The sequence below is a fragment of the Ptychodera flava genome (assembly GCF_041260155.1).
Source record: "Ptychodera flava strain L36383 chromosome 23 unlocalized genomic scaffold, AS_Pfla_20210202 Scaffold_23__1_contigs__length_28996876_pilon, whole genome shotgun sequence".
In the NCBI taxonomy this organism is placed as follows: Eukaryota; Metazoa; Hemichordata; class Enteropneusta; family Ptychoderidae; genus Ptychodera; species Ptychodera flava.
Genome location: NW_027248277.1, coordinates 28898855 through 28920944, shown reverse-complemented (window position 1 = coordinate 28920944; position 22090 = coordinate 28898855). Strand labels below are relative to the sequence as shown.

At 39.6% G+C, this 22090-nt stretch overlaps 1 long non-coding RNA gene across 1 annotated transcript; it reads right to left on the bottom strand.

Moving 5' to 3' along the window:
- Positions 1-3056: 3056 nt before the first annotated feature.
- On the bottom strand, positions 3057-21871 carry LOC139123709 (uncharacterized). The gene is made up of 4 exons (XR_011549773.1): positions 21807-21871; positions 19170-19253; positions 11928-11989; positions 3057-4859 (listed from the first exon to the last, which is right to left on the bottom strand). It is a non-coding gene; the product is annotated as an uncharacterized lncRNA (long non-coding RNA).
- Positions 21872-22090: the final 219 nt, after the last annotated feature.

The window sequence follows — 22090 nt, the reverse complement described above, 5'->3', positions numbered from 1 at the left end:
ATGTTACATTTTGCTATAGCTACTAAAGACGTCTTTACAAGGGGGCCCAGGCATGTTCAATCATATTAAAACGACTATGACCAGGTGCATAACAAATGAGAATAAAGACATCTAGTGGTTAGAGCAGACGCTTATAAATAGCACATTTTAAAAAAATGATACTTTTTGTCTTGTATAATTTGATGAATGAAATGTTTAGGATACAATGTTCCTATCGGTAAATTGTGTTTGGGGCACAAACGAGATGGAAACAGTTACAAATTTGTTGGCACGAGTGTGCAGTTTTTCTTTAATTTACAATAAACACACGAAAACTTGTGATAACAAAATAAAGTGCGAAAGTGAAGTTCACTAATTGAATGGAGGTCAAACCCCCTCCCCCCCTAAACGAATAAATTTCGCTTTTTGAACTTCTGCGACAATCTGAGACGGTCCCTTAGGGGGATTCTATTATTTTGACTGAAGAAGTCGCTGCCTACCCTTGGCCATAGTAGCTGAACAATCCCTTAGGCCAACAGGATAAAAATTAGAAAAAATATTGATACTAAAATAATCATGCACACGTATTTCTACCATGCTACTGAATGCTTGTCGTTTGTTTAGAAAGTTATGTAATGAATCAACAATTTTGGCATGAATTTATCTACTGATAATATTGTGATGTTTAGAAAAAACATTCCTACAAAGAACAACTGAAAGCAGAAGAAATAAGTTCATGTATGCTTCAAAACCTCACACTCCCACCTAATCTTGGCACAAATAGTGAAAAATATTTCTGTTCCTGCACTGTATGCTCAAAGTCATGGTGGGGCACATTATTTCTATCATGACCACATGGACAAAATGCTTGCTGAACCCATAACACAAGGATGCATCATATGGCCAATCTGAATGACTCAGGTATATGTTGTATAAAACCTTACTCCAAAATACTAAATCCTTTCTTCATCATTTAAAGGTTCTTAAAGAAGCAGAGTACAACAATATACTTGAGAAGTACGAAAAGGTACGATGTATTTCAGATCCTTCTATCTTAATGAATGGCCATAGATTTTGCATTAATAGTTATTGTTCATAATCTTGACTGATTGTAATTGTTCAAGTTTCATCAGAGTTAGCCTAAGATCACTGACTGTTGATTGGAAAAGTCTGCAAGCCAGCCTAAAACCATCACACCCAATTCAACACTGTACGCAGCATGATATACGGTATGGTCATTTTGTAATTTGAATTAGTAGCCCGTGTTCACGGGGGACGGTTTGGTTGTCCTGGGATCACGGACTGCTGTTAATTCTGTGTGCTGGCCTGCTTTAAGCCAGATTTTCTGTGCATTTTGGGATACAACATCCGAAGGGAACTTTTCTGATAAGTTACAGCTGCCGTACACTCATTCGACATACCCGAATTTAAATGTTTAAAGCAATCGCAGATAGCCACTATGGCAAAGTGCAGCACAGCTACTTTCAAATGTACCGCAACTGTTGTAAGAAATGAAAAATATTCTGTTTCCGAGCCACCTTTCTAATGCATACAGTGGCCCTCGCCATGTATCGAACCACAAGTGACTGTGCAACGACCATGCAAATCCAGCTGCAGTACAGTATTAACCCTTTTCCTGCCTAGCCATATTTCATCACCAGGTCAAGATGGTTGAAATTAATGAAACACAACGTATTCCATATGATGTATTTTAACATAATACTGTACATTTGAAGGCTGTTGAAAACATAATACTGTAAAGATGATTTTGGGGGACAAAGATGCTATAACATACCAGCCAAGTGGGTGAAGATACCTCATTTTTTTGGCTCAATACCGCTTTTACTGACTTGGCTGATGGGGAAGTGATACAGTTATTACTGTCTGGCAGGAAAAGGGTTAAACTCGAAATTTTGCAAATATGAGCTCGAGGTTACAGGTTGTGGGTTAATTGAACAGCAAAACCTGGCTTTCAGTGCCCGACCTAGGCTTACTCCAAGTCTGTGGGCATTTTAATATCAAAACAGAATAAACTGAAGCAGTGAACTTCAGCAGACTGCCACACTATGTGGTAGGTAGCCCTGCGTACAGGTCTGTGTGTTCCCGGCGTTATCCGGGAACACACGTACACAGACCTGTAGTACGCAGGGCTAGGTGGTACAGGTAGGCTGGTGCTTAGATCGTAGAGTGAACGCCTTGTCCAAACTGCTCTGCTGCAGTGCCGAGATTAGCTGCAGTACAGTAGCTCGAGGTTTTGCCTGGGTATTTGGGTCGGTCGACCCAAATACCCAGGTAAAACCTCGAGCTACTACTGTACTGCAGCTATGCCGAGATAAGCCAGGCGACTGGGGCCAGACTCTTCGTCCGATCGACCAACAACCTCAGGCAAAACATCAACCCACTTAGCCCTGCGTACGATGCTGTGTGTTCCGCTACCAGTCGCGACGCAGCTCCGCGAGAACAATAGAATCCATTTGCCGTTCGTGGGGGGTCTGCATACATTAAATTCAAATATATGGCAGCCATTTCGCACTCAACATGTCCTCGTTTGTCGTGGAATTTTCACCTTAAACGGTTTCATTTCGCGTTCTAAATCAACACAGTCCGAAAACAGAACATTATAAATAACTACATTGGTCAAATCGATGGTTACCTCATCAGGAACCCCCCAAAATCGGCAGGCATGAGAGACAACACGCAATCGTATCGATGCGATGTAGTCTATTCATCGACCGCAAAAAGCAGCAAAACGTTTGTGTCCAGAGTCAAAAATGCACTAAACCCATAACAGATTGTGCTTTGACCAAATAATCCACTTCCTTACCGCATTCTTTTCCTAGGACGGCTGTGCCAATTCGTCAACAGTTCCTTCACACAGTTCACCTACCGATGCAGCCAAGAACCGCCCTCAACGGTCACAAGATCAAATCTTACCTTACTTCGGATTTGTGCTGAACGAACTCGCATGAAGGCCGCACACTATTTTGAAATCGTGCTGCTTTATGATCTGAATCTAACAATTACAAGACTTTGTTCACCTTTGTGGCTCATAAAAAAGACAACATTAAGGATGGACGTAGTGGTTTCTGGTGTTTATTCAAGCCCTCATGACACGTGAAACAGAAATTGAATGTTAGAATTCAGTTTGAAATTAGAAAGGAAATCCCATATATGATAACAATAATAATAATAATGTGTGACCGCTACACTAAGAAATATGAATATTAAAAAATAAAAGAGTACAGTGGTACACAGTATGACGCAAGAGTGTAAATAAAACCAATTAAAATAAATACCTCACTAAAATGTTGTACATTTATATTCTCTAAAACACCAATGTATCTGAAATCACTAAATGTATAAACTTTTCTGGCATGCAACTTTGTATGGCCATACAAATAAATATTTGAAAACATACAAAAAACATCCCATGAATCTTCATTAAGGGCTTAAACTACATTTTGTCAGTATATATTTACTTCACACATGGTATCCTTATGCAAGTAAGACATTACAATGGCTGGCAAGTGATATCTTACAAAATAACATTTTCATATATAGTCAACAAAAATTTACAATCACAGCAAAATAGAATTCATAAACACCCTCACACAAGTAGATATTCCTAAGGCAGCCTGAAATGTACTGACAGGCTAGAAGTAATACAAAGGAACACATTTGAAGCTTTTTCTAGAGGGCTACCAGCAATGTTTTGCTTTGCATTAACTTTATGGGATAATTTGCCCTAAGAAAATACTGCAGAATTTTATTACTCCATAAAGTGTCCAGTACTCAGGGCAAAACAACCGTGTTTTTCTTTACTAATAAACTGCACACATACAAGGGTTTTTATATGGCATTAAAATGACACCACAGTAATTTCCTGAATTATTATTTCAGTACTGCATTAAAAGTGTACTTTTTTTGTCCTACATGATTTAACGGGACAAAGTCTCTCATTTTTAACATTATTTCAGTTATTTTAGTTTCTTTTGAAAATTATTTGTATTGTACTGCTCATTGAGATAGGCTCAATCACTGGTTGTCACAGCTCAATGCATAAACTTCGACAATTTAATGTTTGGTATGTACCAAATATTGGTTTTCTAGAAGAATTCACACACAACTCCACAGGTGAGAGTTGAACTGTAACAACTGGTGATAAGTATATTTCAGTGAGCAGAACAACATCAATAGCATTTCAAAATAATGTAAAATAACCGAAATAAAGTCTAAAATGGGCAACTTTGTCCCTGTAAAAGAGTTTGCCAACTGATGTTTGTGAGTATTTAATGATGCAAAATTCATTTTCTTATCAACCTGGATTTTACACAAATTGGATGTGATGTAAAAGCCAAATACTCAATACTGGACATTCAACAACTGTTTCAGGCAATCACACTAGAAACTGTAAACTACAACACAGGAATTAAAATGTTACAGCTACAGTCCCTTTAATGGATTTCAAGATGTCCTCATCATTTACACTAATTGTGAAAAAGAGTACTCCCTGGCAACAAAAAGTGACACTGATATTTTTATAATATATATAAATCTAAAACAATTTTTGCAACTGCAGCATATCAACATAAAAAAATAAACTTTTAACTGGAATAAGTGTTCATAAGATAAAACATTTTGTGTGTCAACATGATCACATTACTTATATAAAGGACTAAAAACTAAATAGCTGCATGGATATACAAAATACAACTCTTGTTTATTTTCATGAAAAATATACATGTATACAAGAAAACATAATTTGTAAGTGGTAGTTCCTCTTTTCTTCATGCAACCCAATCTTGTCAAATCACTATTTTCATATTCTGGTACAATGACATGCAGTCAGTTAACAGATCAATGAATATGCATGCTTCATTCTGTAAGCCAAAAAAAAGAAAAAAAAACAATCATAAGATGTTAGCCTATAATAACATTTGCAAGTAAATAAAACAATGAAAAGGGTTTAGGAATGTTTTCTAAGTAGTTTACTGTTCAACGGCACAAAGTCGCTCATTTTTTACCTTATTTTTGATATTTTACTTTCTTTTGAAATATTATTGATGTTGTTCTGCTCACTGAAATAAGCTGTTACAGTTCAACTCTCACCCTATGAATGGTTATAATGCATGAAGTCTTCCATAACAAAATGATTAAATTAAATGATGGAAGTAATCATGTGTTATGTCCATGCAAAGGGTGTGGGTTGATATGTGATAACCAGTGACTGAGCCTATTTCAATGAGCAGAACAACATAAATATTTCACAAGAAACTTAAATAACCGGGATGATGTCAAAAATGAGTGACTTTGTCCTTTTAAAAAAACTACTTGATATCTATTAATGTAACCACAAGGACAACAGACTAATGTTTGTAAAAATGAAAATGCTAATTGGATAAGTATAAGTAACAGGAACAATCTAGAAATTGTTTTACTGCTGTGCTGATGCAAGAAGAGTCATACACTCCCTATCACTTCCCTTGCAAATTTCCACCTTTCCAATCGAAACAAAGGTTTTATCAACTTTTAGGAAGCACACTGACTGGTTCTAGGAATGTTGCATGGAAAGTGACTAGGGAATTCATGACATTCTTGCGCTGTCTTCTGTATTGTAGTGGCTGTAAGAGAAAACAATTTATATAAGCCTTTAAATATATACAAAATATACAGGCATGCACTGAACATTAAAGGCTTGGTTCCACCCTCTAGAAGGTACATTAATTTTTATTGTACAGTAACTTTGGAGGTATATAAAATAACAAGGAAGTTTCCAGTACGAAAATGTATTCATGGTTCAATTTGTTAGATTCAGAGATGGCTGACAAAATGGAGCTTATTTGTAAGCATACAACTACATATATCACATAATTTATAGGGAATATCACAACTGTTTTGAAAATGTGTTGATAGAAAGAACACATATGTATGCTGTTTTGACTGAACTAAACTGACTGATAATTTTCTTAGTCTGCAGTCAAAAATATGGTGGAGCCACTTATAATTATCTCACAAATCATTTTCACCATCATCATCATCATCATCAGTTATATCCTCTGAACACAAGCCTTCCTCCTCTTCATCAGGTACCTGCTTTTCTGGCAACTGATCTATCATTTGTACCAACTGTAGTCTTTCATACTCATCCTCACTCAACTCATCCTCATTTAATTCATCGACTATAGCATGATCAAGACATTTTGCCACAATATCATCATCATCCACATCCAGTTCATCGATGTCTGCCTCACTCTCTGCCTTTACACCAGGTCTATTCACACAGTTCTTACACCTACAGCCAATCTGACAATACTGATCATTTTTTTTACATTTGCATGTATTGTGTCTACACTCTGACTTTTGGCATCCACATCCTTTTCTTATGCTCTGCACATATGCCTGTACTTTCTCCATATTTTCCCTTGTATCCCATACTACATCAAGCTTTCCATTGTCAATGTTCCACCCCCAATCAGTCAGTGGCTGCAAAGTAACTCTATCCTTATCTGCTTGTGACCACAGTTGGGAAACCCAACAACATCTCCACCAATGGTACATTAGAGCCATATCTGATGGCATTAAGCCATCTTCTGAGTCCACTCTAGCCCACTGTTTTTCACGAATATGGGATAGAAACTGTATGTGCAACTCCAGTGGACTAGCAGTACTACTAGCATTCTCAATACTGGAGAATAGCTCCTCTGGTGTTCTTACCTGGAAAGCAACTGCATGCTTTTGGAAGTATACAGAACCAATTAGCCTGTAAAACGCCAGAAGCCCTTCAGTTTTACCTGTGTTTTCATCTGAGTTACTCAAACTACCTGGTCTATCCTCACCTGATATAAAGTGTGCATTGGTGCAGAAAGCATTCCAAAATACCTTCTTTCCACACCCACGAAAGTACGACACATAATCACAACCGCTAGCAATATACAACATTTGCAACACTTTGTTTCAACTTTGGAATACGTTGCAGATTTCCGTCACTGTTCAGTGATGCACACAAACTATTCATATCCAGGTACAAGTTATCACATGCCTTAGCCCTAAGTTGCACATATACCTGCTGCTCTGGGTTTACTATGGGCAAGCCAACCAAGAATGTGTCGGTATCTGGACTATATATCAACACATACTTACAGTTAGTCTTGGTACAATGCAACCATACTCTACTATCTCCCTCCTCATGATTGCTATCATATTTCTCTACTCTAACTACATTACCTTGGTGGGATTTGTATGCTTGATCAGACTTCACGCCATCGAAACCACCAGCAAGTACCACAGCTTGATCTTTCAAGGACTTACCCATGCTAAGGAATGTTTCTGATATCAAATTTATTAGCTTCCTTTTCTGCACACGTTGCCTGATGAATTTGTGCCAACTACTTGGCAAGTAGCTTTCACATGTCAGAATTTGATACTCACCTTCATCAGTGCTGGCAAGAGCATCTCTCCGCAATCTTTCAATCTCTTTTGGGCTTATACCATGTCTTTCAGGATGATCAAATACTATGTGTACTTCAGCTGCTCCATACATATTCATATACTGTACTACCCACCGTTTGTACAGAAATTCTATATAGTCGTAAAATGTTTTATGGTATCCAAGTGGGTTAGTATTGATCATGAACATTCCTTCTAAAATGACACACAGATCTCTACTTACCTTAGCAGTTTTGGGCATCTCTGTATCAAAGCTACCTCTGTACTTTGCCCTAAGTACTTTAGTCATGTTTGACTTAATCCCCTTTTCTGGAAGGCCCATCATGTTACAGATTGCACGCGGTAAAGCGACAAATCGTCCTAGCTCAGTCACTGGTCTGTTACTAGCTTTGCTGAAAGCCAATTGTCGACGAAGACATGAAATTACAAGTTTCTGATCTTTTATTTCCCTGTACTGTTTTGATACAGTTACCTTGGTTTTTGCAAAAGTATTTGTGTTCTTTTTCTTTCTGACCTGTGTAAAAGAACCAGTATGCAGATACACTGCTTTCACATAATCCTCCATGGCTACGATGCCAACGTCACGCACAGTAAGCATACCTTGGTGTTGCTGCTGTGTTGCCTCTTTTCCTGAAAACAGATGTTTCAATGACTTACCTGTCTCATTGAAGAAAGAGGTGACTAGCTTCTCATGATATTTTTTTACATTTGTTTCATCATTGACAATACTGGCAGGTCTAATAATTGAAACTGACCCATCGTTTCTTTCAGGATACAGCTGTGATTTCAAATTCTGGAGAATTCTTGCACGAAATGGCAAGTAGTGTATATATCGGCATAATGCTTCCTGAAACGTTGAGTGTAGCACTGATTTGACATCTCTGTTGATGCACATCTCATGTGCCTCATCAAGTGCTACTGAAGACATTTCCTTACCTGATATACTCACAGCAAAGGCACCATCAACAAAATGCTTGTATAATGACTGTGGCAACATCATAAGCTCTCGCAAGTGATGGCTTACAATCTTCAGGTAAATAGTCCTGTCCATTGCATGGAACAGGGGGCACATTTCCTTCAGACTAGCCACTCTCAGATTCCAGTTTCTCCCCCTCACCCCTAGATACAAACCTATGTATGCCATCATGTCCGTATTTATGAATCTTGACCACATGTTGAATGTATCACTTACCTGTGACTGATTGGCTACAAATGTAGTAAATTCATCATGTGATTTATTAACACAGTCTCTTGCACTCTCCAGATTAACAGCTGCTGCTATTTTACCATTATCAGTAATCTGGAGTTTGTCTCTGATCATAGTTATCAGTTGACTACTTTGGCTATTGTCATGGCAATCTTTGAGAAACAGTTCATACTGAAACCTGTACATTGCTTCCCACACTTGCAGAAGGAATTGATGCTTTTTTTCAAAGCTGGTACAGGCAGCAACGCTCTGCAAGGTCTTACCCTTATGAAACATGGCTGCTAATTCTTTGAGTCCAGCGTCCCAGTAAATTTTCATCAGAGTGATTTGGTAATTTTTTAAGGTGTGCCAATCACCTATGAATGGGATCATCCAACTTTATGCATTACCATATTCATTTTTCAGTTTCATCAAATAGTCATAAGTCTTTCCATCACCCACAACAACAAGATACTCAAGCCTTCTGCCAATTTCAAGTATCTCATGCAGGTAATCCAATACCTTCAATAGTGTTTCCTTACTATCAGCTGGCTCATCCACTACAGCCACATAATAGATATTTGATTTTCAGGAACAGTGTCATCCTGTCCACACATGTACAATTTTAGACCTGGTAGATGTACAGTTGGCTGTGTCGTAGAAGCACTTACCTTGTGCAGAATGTACTCGTACACATGTGACTTAAGTTCAGTCATCTCTGAGGATTCTTTTCAGAGTGTTTAAATTGTTCAAGTGTGACCTGACCTCTAGTGATTTCCCCTCCTTCCTCAATATTCACATCAGTTGGATACAAATTCAATATCAGAGGCTTTGGAATGGTACGCTCTTTCCCTTTGCAGACTTTCTCATACCCACCTTTATTGACATCACCAAATTCATATTTGCCAATGGTACTGACAAACGTGTACTCTGTGTCTGATGTAGTGGTACTATGCACATCATCTAAAAAACCATCTCCTAAATTACTTGTGCTTAACAACGACTTACCATCAATCAGTTGTTCCTGTGAGCACAGGAGTTGGTATGTCTGGTTACTTTCAGCACATTTATTGCTGGTAAGTGGATAAATGACTTGCATTTGTCACCATAGGCCGACACTTTCACAAGAAAGCCATTTACTTGTACAAATACATTTACAATTCTTCTCAAGGCAAATGATGACATCATGATTTCCAAAGCGCCAACTGGTTGAAATTCTATACGACTACTTTCAATTCTCTGTAATATACTCATGAATGGGCCACAATCTTCATCAAGGAAAGGTGAAAGAGCCACTTCCGGTAGGGATTCAAAGTATTCAACATTTTTGCACAGGAGTGTACTTACGTGATCTCTCAGGTTTCTCACTAGTAGAGTCTCTGTTTCCTGTAAGCTAGCACTCACACACCCATCACTTCCTCGTTTACAGACTTTCACTGTATGATTAAAATGTGCTGCAATTGCCCGGTAAAAGCTGCTGCTATCTGGTTGACAATTGATTACTTTAAACCGTACACCTTCTGATGAATCAAGTGATTCTCGATGGAACCAGGTGTATTCACTCTCATCATTTTTAACACTATCTGGAAGAGCACTAACAGCCTGGATTGATGTTCCATGAAAGCTTCTCCCATGTTGCTCAGATGTGACTGCCGCATAACTACTCAGTTTATCAATATTATCTACTGAAAGGTTACAAATGATTCATTTGCCCATTCCAAGCCGTCCTCTATCCTACCTGTACATATTTTGGTGACATGCCTCTGATGTGTGTCCTTTGATGGTACAATTCCAAATTTATTCAAAATTTCCATGCACTCCCTGCTGGAGTTTGTGAATTTGTCCACCACATCACAAAGTAAAAGGTGACAGGGATAATAGCACTGCTCATTGTATGTAAATGCCATGCAGGCAATAATGAAAAGTCGTCTTAAGAGGCGAGTCCTATTGACATGTTCAGAACTGTACAAACCTGCCACAAAATGTTCATCCCACTTGAAGTTACCATTCTGAAAAAACTGCCTTTCCTCACCATCACCTAAGGTCAGTCTCATTACAAAATTCCAGAGCACTGGGTCTACATTTTGTACTTCAGTCAGAAAGGTAACACTATCCAACAACATGTCTTTGCCTTTGGCTATTTGACCTTTCACATATTCTGAAAGTTTCACTCGCAATTTTGCTAAAACGCAATTCAACTTAAAATAAAAGTTTTCTTGGTCTGATGACACAAGTCGGTCTATTGTCTCTTGAAGACCACAGATGCTGTCCTCTTGTTGCCTGCACTTACCTGCATATTCTGCATAAACCACATGCAGGCACTCTTCCAAATCTGTCCCAAATCTGTACACAAGTGTTCCCAGTGACCTATTTTTACTCACATGGGTCATCACACATGGTTTTAATGCAAAGTTGATGCGCCCTAATAACCATTTCTGGGACTTTTTGGCATTGTGACCCTGCTGATCAGAAAGGCCAAGCTGTTTTGTTATTGAGGTCACAAATTGAAGATATTTATTGTACAGCTCTGACAGCAAAATTACCTTATCTTGTAATAATATTTCACCCAAATTCTCCAGAACCCTTGCTAAGCTGCAAAAGATAACATCATCAACACTACAGCACATACCAGTACTCTGTTGATATTGTTCCAACAATGATCGGAGGTATTTTTTTGACCTTCCTATGGCGCTTTCATCACATCTGTACCATCTGTCTATGCAAACCCGACATTTTTCACAAACAAATTTTGTTTCATTTTCATCATCAATACTCAATTCTTTTAAGTTTTCATCTGAGCCTTTAGACTCTACGAATTGAGAGATGATTTCATTAGTACAGTGCCTTGCCCCTAATGGTAAACTTACGTTACAGAGAAAACATTTGTGCTGATTTGTAAAGTTCCATAGCCTATTGTAATGAGTGTGACACAAGATAATTTCGTCATCAATGCAGTTAACACCAAAGCATTTTAATATACTATCCTTACCTGCGAAAGAACAAGAATGAATTTTTTCCTCATTGCAGTCAGCATTTTTCACTAGGCACTTACCTTCATCTAATTTGGATCTCTTTTCAGTGGGCTTGCTACTCACTGCATTGTGCATGGAGCGTTTGAACTCCCTTTCACATCTCCTACATATACAGTCATCATCCTGCACATCAGAATATGTACTGTGAACCCATCCATACAACTCGGGGTATTTCACCTTTTTTTGTAAAAGATGGAAATACGTAGTCCACGCATGTTCCTTACAACCAAATTTACATGGGCCACACTTGTTTTTACTAGGGTGAATATCTCTGGCATACATACCTTTGTGCATGAAGCTCAATCCAACAGCAATCCAATTGTCCCCTTTCCATACACACTTATGCCTGCAAAACAAAGTAAAACTGGAATGTGACATCACATAATTTGAAGTGAAGTGCTAGAAAAAAGAAACCAGGGCAATCACTAGAATTGGACAATTTGCCCTCAAACATGCTTCAATGAAAAGAACAAGACGAAACACAGGAAAACATTAAAGCTGACGTGACTTTAAGCATCACATATCACACACAATAATCAGTATTGATATTGTTAAAGCCCCAGTATTTGTAACTTTTAACCTTTTTTTATGTTCGAAATTACATATTATTCTCTTACATCCATCGTGAAATGTTGTTCAGTAAAGAAATAAGCCAAATTTGTGCTCCTGTAGTGACATACAAACGCTAAATATTGCCCGATCGAGTTGGATTGCCGCGCGGGTTTGTTGACAATTTGTAGGCTGTGCACGTGATCGAGAACGCCGATACTGATGACATCATCGAGCCTGCAACATTCCTGGGGCCTTGCCATGCCACGCCACACTGCCCGGGTAATCGCCCATGGTCGCCGGCTGAATGACCTGCGAATGGTTTTATTTTGTTCTTCTCCGTTCAAATACGTACTGCTACTGTGTTTCAGAGGATACAGAACTTTGGCAGAGAGTCTAACATTCTATTCTGGTACCGTGTGCGGTATATACGGATTATTCAAACTGCAGTCGGCAGTGCACCGATGCGCACCCTGCAGTTGGTCACTCCGGGTACCGATGTAAAATCAAGACGACACTATATACACTTGGCTCACTTCTGTAGGCAAATAGCTATCAAAATTGAGTAACTTGAAGTATTAAATTTCAGCTGATTGTCGCTTTAGCGGCAAGGTGATTGCGAAATCGAAGCAACATAGTTTGGCAATGTACGGTAGGCTGTCGAATGCAGTGAACGCGATGGCCTTTGGCAGCAAGTAAGGGAACCGTCAGTATTTACGACCTGGGGGTCATTCAAAAATTGAAAGTTATAAGGGGGTGCTCAAAATGTTTTTTCTTTGTCTTACTCTGTCCTCAATGACATAATGATTGGTTGATTATATATATTTTACTCTGATACATATTAAATAAAAAGAAAATAAATACTCTAACAGTACAAATAAATATCAACTAGATGAAGCAAGGCAACAGTGGTGATGATGATGTCACACAGTAGTTTTCTGCAGTCGTTACCAGGGTTGGAAGGAGAGGCTGGGTCATGGAGAAATGTTCTCGACAGATATCACTATAAGTGCACAGGATCTAGGACAAAACTGAACTGTTGTGAATTCATCCTTTATATTATCAGAAATATATTTTATTTGACTTGAGTTCAACAACCATTTGGACATTTAACCATACCATATTGACATGCTACCCATCCAAATGGTCGGAGACTGCTTATTAGGTGAGCTTTTATATCTACATATTATTACATGGGCCCAGGTAAGCCAAACTTTCTGTTAGAGAGGGGGTTACTCAAAGTCATCATGGTTGGCTGGGGTGCGACTCAAAATTTCGGAGTTTCTAATGTAATTCCTCCGACCCCCAGATCGTAAATAATGACGGCTCCCTAAACAGCTGTGAACGCCTGAGTCCGAACGATCGGGACCAGTATACGCACTGCTAGCTGCTGTATCTCAGCGAAAATTTAGAAAAAAACAATGGAGCTACTGCTAAGGAATTTACAGACTCTTGGCTCTTGATGCATCAGTTACTGAGCTTTTATACTGGTAAAAAGGCATTCTGAATACAGCGGTAAATTTCCTCCCAAACGAGAAAGGATAACACGCGGGCATTCTGCGATGGACGCTGTCAATTTTACCTTGCTGCAGGCCCCACACACCAATCTCGGCCCGACCCCGCTGCACTTGAACAGTCTACTACCTCCATGTAGTACAGCCTTACAGGTCTAGTAGCTGGCCAAACACACAAAAAACAACGTCGCAGTGTAAATTCCGTAGGTCAGAACCGTTGATCATAAATTTTCAGAACCAGTGATGTTTAAAAGTTTTGTATTGATCACTTCATTTAGGTTTATGTGAATGACTTTCTCATCGATTGTACCGGCATTGTCCATGCAAATTTGGGGCCTGCCTTAGCTCCCTCCGATCGTCTGTAGACTACAGCCTGAGCAAATTGTACAGTTGTGAAAGTCAGATATGTATCATGAATTTTATACAAAAATATAAACAACAGAATCAAACCAAGAGGTTAGTTTGCTGTCGGGCCGGGTGCGCAGGGGACGATCGACTTTGCAGTGAGGCCGGGTCTCTCTTGTGTTCGAACTTCCATCGCATTACAACTTCCCCGATGCTAACTTGACACCTATTAACGCCTGTTAATCAGATGCGAAAAGCGCCACCTGTATGCATTTCGCGGCGAAGTGTAAATGAAGTTAGTTTGCTCACAGTATTAGTTAATGAGGGGATTATCGACGATGATTTTCTGGCCAGCATTATGGCAATGCGGACCTTGATATGCTCACCCTCAAGTCCTCAACACGATACGGACTATGGCTGACCCTTACCTCCATGGGTTGACCCAGGGAGCCTGAAAAGGACGTCTCTTGCTTGGAGGAGGGACTGTCACGCGTTGATAAATCGATACCGGTTTTGGCCGTGCAATGCAAGAGTACATTGGCACCTGATTATGTGTACCTAGACGTGTATAAATCATCAGTGGTTTATACAGCGGTACAACGTACGTATCGGTGTAAGCATGGAGCCAGATCCGTTTCTAGCTCCATGGTGTAATACTACGCCTTTATTTTTGGCTGACTGCACCAGCGATGGTCCGCATCAAATAGTACTACAGAAGAAAATTTACACCGCAAATTTCCATGGACTTTTTTTTTCCGTTTTTTTTTTTTTTTTTTTTTTTTTGAAATCACATTATATCTGCACTTATCGTGAAGGCTCACATCTCAGCCGTAAAACATTAGTTAAAGCCAGGTTTTCATATCAGTGACGTGTGCATGTGCGCAATTTTACTGTTGCTAAAGAGTGTCGATCGACCTTCTGTGAATGCTAAAACACTTCTCCGAGCCATAGACCCGAGCATAGCATCAATAACTGGCAATGTAGTAAAGTAACATCCCCGGAAGATTTTATTTTCTGACATTTTGATCCTGCATACCCTCTGTTTGTTGACAAGCAATGAAGCTAACGAGCGTCCTACTGTTCGCCATATCCTTGCCCCGAAAACGACTACGTGGCAGATTATTTCAATTTTTCAAATTTTCAAATATCCGATATTTACCCGATATTTATCGGCGATTTGGGGACTCTAATATCGATACTAGATGATACTTGCATGACTTGCCTTGTGCCACGGCACGCCGGATCTGTGAAATCTCCGATATATATCCGATATTTTTCGCCGATTGGGGACTCTAATATCGATACTAGACGATACTAGAATGACTTGTCCTGTGCCTCGGCACACCGGATCTGTGAAATCTCCGATATTTACCCGATATTTATCGGCGATTTGGTGACTCTAATATCGATACTAGACGGTACTAGATTCAGTCAAATCGCAAGTAAATATCCGATATATATCGGAGATTGCACCATCTCAGAGTTCTGGTCAAACCCGACTTCCAAGGACTGACTCTAGCTTCGATACTAGACGATAACGAGCGTCCTAATAATCTGCCAGTAGTCGTTTTCGGGGCAAGGATATGGCGAACAGTAGGACGATTCAGTAAAGTGGCGCGTCAATATCCGCTATATATCGGAGATTTCACCGCCTCACAGTTCTGGCCAAACCCGACTTCCAAGGACTGACTCTAGCTTCGATACTAGACGATACTAGATTCAGTCAAATCGCAAGTAAATATCCGATATATATCGGAGATTTCAGCCCTTTATAGATCTGGCTAAGCCAATCTAATTTCGATATTGTATAGTCTAGTAGCCGTAAATATCGGATATCATATAAAAGTGAAATGTCGCCTCGTCCTCTGTTTCACACAAACGAGATCGTCTTTGTCCGACAACGGAAGTTGACCGGTCAATTCATTTCGCAATCCAGTTTCTTCCAGGGATTGTAAAGTGTAATTTTCACAAAGGAACAAGCTATAAACTTCTCGACCAGTATTTTCCATAGCATTTAGCATAAATAAAAAAACAGACAGACAAATAACTAGATAGATAGATCATGTGGGTGGATAGATAGATTATCTTTGTGACAGCGACTGTGAATGAAGATCAGACCACAGTCCCTCTATCCACAGAGGGACTGTGATCAGACAGAGAAGATACATGTAGATGGTCAAAGAGACGAAGAGAAACGGGAGCAAGGAAGCAATCATTGTTCGCCGCGTTCGTTCAGTGAAATTTAAAATCGACGGAGGCTACGCTACACAAACAGGACTAAAATGCCAACATTTATGTGGAAATGGAAATTTAAATTTCATGGTCACTGTTTTGGCCGTTAAATGATAAGATTTTAAAGTGACACACACACATATATATATATATATCCCTTTAAAAAAATTCAGCGATAGCCACAAAACTGTTTCATCTGGGTCATTTTGAAGGCATGTCTGCAGTACATAGGATGGGGATTACGATATTGGCGTCGGTTGCCTTTCAACGACAACTCGCAGTGAGAGATATCCTTGTTTTCGTGAAAACTGTCTTCCTTCAGTGACTGTCACTCTCACTGTGTTTTTATCGTAGGGGGACTTTTCAAACATAATGTGTACCACCGGTAAATTGCAGTTTGTAAGCTCTGTTCAAAAAGGAACGCAGTCCTCGCTTCTAGCGTTTATGCGGCTTATGCTGGCATAATTATGTTTATCTAACTTGAATAGAAAAGGCTAACAACGTAACAGCGAGTTCTGTAAAAAGCATGCGAATCACTACCATTTCATGCTCCATGAATCCATCATGAATGTCCATCAAATGTTGTTTCAACAAATTTTGTAATGTTTTGATGCATTATTTAGACAAAACATGATCTAACCTTTCGCCAAGGGCATTTGGCGAGAGATAAGCAGCATGGACCATGTGATCCACTGCCGTCCGCAGATAGGATTCAAATTACTAGTATGGTGAAGTCACCGTGGTTAATGACCAGCATGTAAATACCGTAGTCATGAGCGTTCATCTTACACTTTACACCCTTTGATGCAGCAAATACTGAGTCCGAATCACCACAAATTCAAGTAATCAAAGTCCGAACTGAAAACCTTTATCTACGACTGTAACTTAACATCATTCCGTTCGAGGTCCGCGGCCCCCTCAATATCACCGGCATAAAAAAAAATCGGCGTCATCAAGGGACTCTCAATTTTGTATTTTCATATTTTTTGATTAGGATGTAGCTTTACCTGCACTTGGCTATTTAAATTGAATTCGTTCTCCACTGCTTGGTGTAAATGTTCTGCTAGGAGCGTTTGAAGACTGTGAAACAATCACAGTTATCGCCTGTGTTGTTTGCTGAATTAGCAACCTCAAGAATGGTACAAATTTTCATTACGATTTTCTTCTGACGGAAGTCCTTGTCTGATTCAAAACGTTTGATAAAACGATTGTGACTGGCGAGGCTACATCAGGATGCAATGCACTCGAGTCGAATACATAGACAATGTCTCTGTTTTTTTCTTGTGAGGTGGGATGAGGTAAGGTATACAGCTGCCGCTATGTCGTCATAAGTACGGACCGAAAGAAAGTAGGAGTTATACTTGTAAAATATGAACTTTAGTGGCAGTCAAGTCTACAAGCTATAGAAGTCGAGCGAAGTCTGCACGCCACGGTCATTCCACTCGCTTTTGTTGAGTGACCGTGCTTACGTCGTTCGACCATTTTCAGCTTTTGTGCTATAGGTGTTAGTACAATCATGGATGTACATCCATGGTACAATGAAGCGTCTTTGCAGTTCTTGTGTACCGATGTCGCATCGCAATTGCCATGTGGTGTCAGAGTTCGAAAATACCACGAAACCATAGTCCCTTGTAGAGGGACTGTGACGAAAATAAAATTCAATCAAACTTTACAGGAGAAATAGTCGCGGTTTCCACACACTGCCTTGCATGCAAATGCTGTTCGAGTCGTTTGATTTTGGTATTATCGATGTGTACGTGATTCACACCTTCCGACCGGCTTAGCATATTAACTAACCCCGAAATTTCGGGGTTGCATACATGGCTAGTTAGCATCGGCGAAGTTGTAATGGCATCGCAGCTAGCCGATACTTGTTGTACTACTGTAGTCCCTGTGAGGATTAGATACCCGTTACGTTCGATATTATTTTGAAATACTTTTAAATTTAATAAGTAAGACTTTTGTACTGCATTCAAGATATAATTTTTCCTTTCTGAGCGTTTTCAATTACGCCGTACGGCAACGATATGCGAAGTTGATAGGCTGTGTTGCCTGCAGCGTAGCCTGGCCGTACACAAAACTTCGTTTGAGTAGACGGAGCAGAATCAGTCCCGTCATTTATTTTCAACGAAATTTTCATTATACTCCATGATGGAAGAAACGACTAGTTCAATGATTACAATGGTGAAGTGTTGAATTTTTATTCATGTTTTTCTCTCTCAATTCATTCAGCAAACTTGATCTCCGTACCATCGGTCACAACGTGCAGTGCCTTGCATGAAGCTTACAATCGACTGCCTCCGTCGTTAGTTTAGCTGTTCAAGACGTTTGTTTGCACGGCTCATTATAGTCGGAACAATCGGTAAACCTTACATATTTATATCTTTCCGGTATTTCACTCAACTTTCGCGCGTTTTTAGCTGAGTCTCCAGTTTCGATGGACCAGACCTTTTCGAAGAGCGTATGGTTTCTACGGACGCCACAGTAAAACTTGCGTAGATGTGGTTGAGCAAGAAGTCATTTTTCACTCCTTTTACTGTTAATCGTGAGGCGGGCTGGGCATGCAAACCATGCGATTCCGTATTAATTATGGTCTACTTTCACATACTGAGGATGTCATTTTAATTAAAAATATGAAAAAAATTGTTAAAAGTTACAAATACTGGGGCTTTAAAACCGTATTCAAGTCCTTACTAGTTTCATTGTAAACCATGACAATGGCGGTGTTGTTGACTGACAGAATAATACTGGATATTTCAGCATGACATAGATTAGGTTAGGAAACTGACTGTAGTTAATATACAGAAACAGAAAACAGGAAAAATAGCTAAAAGTACAGCTAATGTGCCTTTAATTGTCTATGCGATATGAATAGCAACAACTTACTACCATGGGTCTTCCAAGGACTCCTGTATATATGCAGCCCACACCTGCTACATCTTCAATGCGGACAGCATTTTCATGAAAATACTAAGGATTGAGAAAAATACACATGCATACCAGTTGTTAAACACCAGGGGTTTCATGAAGTTTTGAAGTTGGGGGCTAGAATGGAAAAGTAGGCGGCTTGCAGCTGCCATGACCACAAAGCAGTCGTCATCGGGGGAGGGTCCGGGAGGGGGTGTTCCCCCTCCCTGCCGAAGGCTGGAAACCCTGAAATATGAGCTAAAATTTACTTTTTACAGCTTACAGTCACTTGAATTTCTATATAGTATTTTCGGGGGAATTGTCAGCAGTGCTCCAGGGCAATTTGTGTTCATATCATAAAAGCCATTTTCCTGGGAGATTAGGCCTAAATATGATAATTCATAATTAAAAATGATAAATGTGGTAATGTTGACGATAATTTGAACAAAGAAAACTGAAGTCTTTAGAGCCTCTATGCTTTTAGGAGGTAAACTATAATAATTCACCATTATTAATAATATAAATTTGATATGTAGATGATATTATACAGTGTTACATCTAGATAGGGGATAGGGAATTCCCCTCTGTTGAAATGTTGGCACCCCCCAATTAATTTGACAAGGGACCACCCCCCCCCCCCTCTTGCCATGAAATGGTGTCAGTCACACCTTAGAGGTACAAGTAGAACACATGAACTGGTGAAATGCCCCCGAAATTTTCTGGTAAAGGGGAAACATTCCCCTTGTTGATGCCATCCTGGATGAAAAACTCATATTTTAAGCACAGTAAATTAGAAACTTATTAATGCATAATGTTATGCTTAAAATTAAGAACCCTGATGTTTGGTATGGAAATCTGTAGATGAAAAAGTGGAGGTAAAAGGATAATTTATATAACGAATAATGATAAAAAAATGACAATCATTACCATATTTCGCAAATAGAATCCAAGATCCTCAGGGTTATTTGACTATATGGGTATGCAAAGTAAGAACCTTAATATAGGATATGAAAATTTGTACGTTCATGCAGAAGCGCACATTTAGCTGAACTTGACGAAATCTTTTGAAGTGAATTTAGAGGTCTGATCGCATTGTAACCACTCTGCGCGACGTTCTTATTGGCGTCGATAGACCGAAGAGAAGTCAGTACATATCATACGTCCTGCTGGCTATACTCCTTCACAATTACGCCAACCGCAGTGCAACGCACATCGGCTTACTAAAAAGATTTTCGTGAAAAAAAATCAGGTCATTGCCTACGAAAACAGTTTAAATCCACGTAATTATCCTTCTCTTGTTTCTTGGTCCACTTCAAAACCGAGGATCGTACAGCGAAGCTTGACCTTGCGATCGCTTCCGTCTTCATTTGTTCATCGACCATTTTGAGTTGAGCTAACGACGGCCGACAGGTGTAGTATGCACGTTTCATTAGCGTATATAAAGGTCACCAAATAGGAATCAGCAATTCAGGTAGCCAATAGAATCGTCAATTGCAATTCCGATTTTTATTGAGGCAGTATACGCAAGACCGTGCTGCATCGTAGTACAAAGCGATCGTAGTAGTCGCTCGTCTTCTAAATTTTGTTTCACATAAAAGCCGTTGAAAAGTTTGATTACACATCTTATGAAACTTGTCCGTATCATTTCAGAAGGTAAAACATATTTTAGCTATAATGAAAGAGTTCAAATTTCCAAAAAGGTAGCCGGCGAAATCGTAAGAGTAACCGGTCAATTTCGCCGGCTGCCGGCTCTTGATGAAACCCCTGAAACACGCAGTAATGTAGAAAGGTAACCCTAGGTGGGTGATACTTGCTCAAACAAAATTATCATTCATAAAAATTTAATTATCTTGATAAATGCAACATGAAACAACAAATCTGATTCAATAAAACAGCGAAAGTGTCACTGCACTTGCTGCACTTCCGGTTTCCATGGAAAGTGGGGCTAGGTGTCCGTCCCATAGGCAACAAGCGGGCGCTAGCGCTGTTTTTCGCACAGCGCAACACAGCTGAACACAGCGGATACTACCACATGTCAATCGAAATACGAGTTTTATCAGCGAAAAACATCGGGACATCCTTTAGCGAGTAGGTGCGAAATAAGTTCCGAACCCGGTCTGGCAAGAAAATTTTGGAATTTAGGGGCCTAAAGAGGAACAATCACCGATAATGGAAAACGGAGCGCTGGCGCTAAATAAACTCTTTGATTTTCCATTGGTCGGATCTGTCGCCCTGCAGCTCTAGGTGAAAACAGTCACCGTACAGGCAGAGTTTTACTGCAAAATTTTCAAGTCGTAATGGATGTACCGGTTCCATATTCCACAATTTCGTAGCACAAGGATGATAAAAGACATTTCTGGTAATGGTTAGGTAAATCGCTGTCTAGGACGGTTTTGCCAATTTCGAAAAGAATCGGTACCTAACAGAAATAGCGAGTGGCTGGAAATCAACGTATTACATTCGAAGACATATAAAATAGATCCATGTCGTATGTACAAATATTATGCAATCGTCCACACAAAGGCAACGTCTTCCTTTAATACATACTTCCTGAATTAGACAGACAGATCAACGGATGTATGAGAATTCCAACGTTTTCTAACTCATACCACTTACCTGACCGTAGAGCTCGATCCGCCATGAGTAATCCTGGCAACCTGCGCAGAAAAAGTGCGCAGTTCAAATTAACCGCTAAATCGCGGAGCTGCGTCGCGACTGTACAGCTAATAGCCCCGCTCACCACAACACACAGCATCGTACGCAGGGCTACAACCCACTGTACTGCAATAATTGAACGATGATAGCGTACACTCCTTACAAAATAACATCCTGAAAAAACTGTAAGCAGACTGTCATAAAAGAGCTGAAAGGGGACCTACATACATTATGCGTCCGATGTC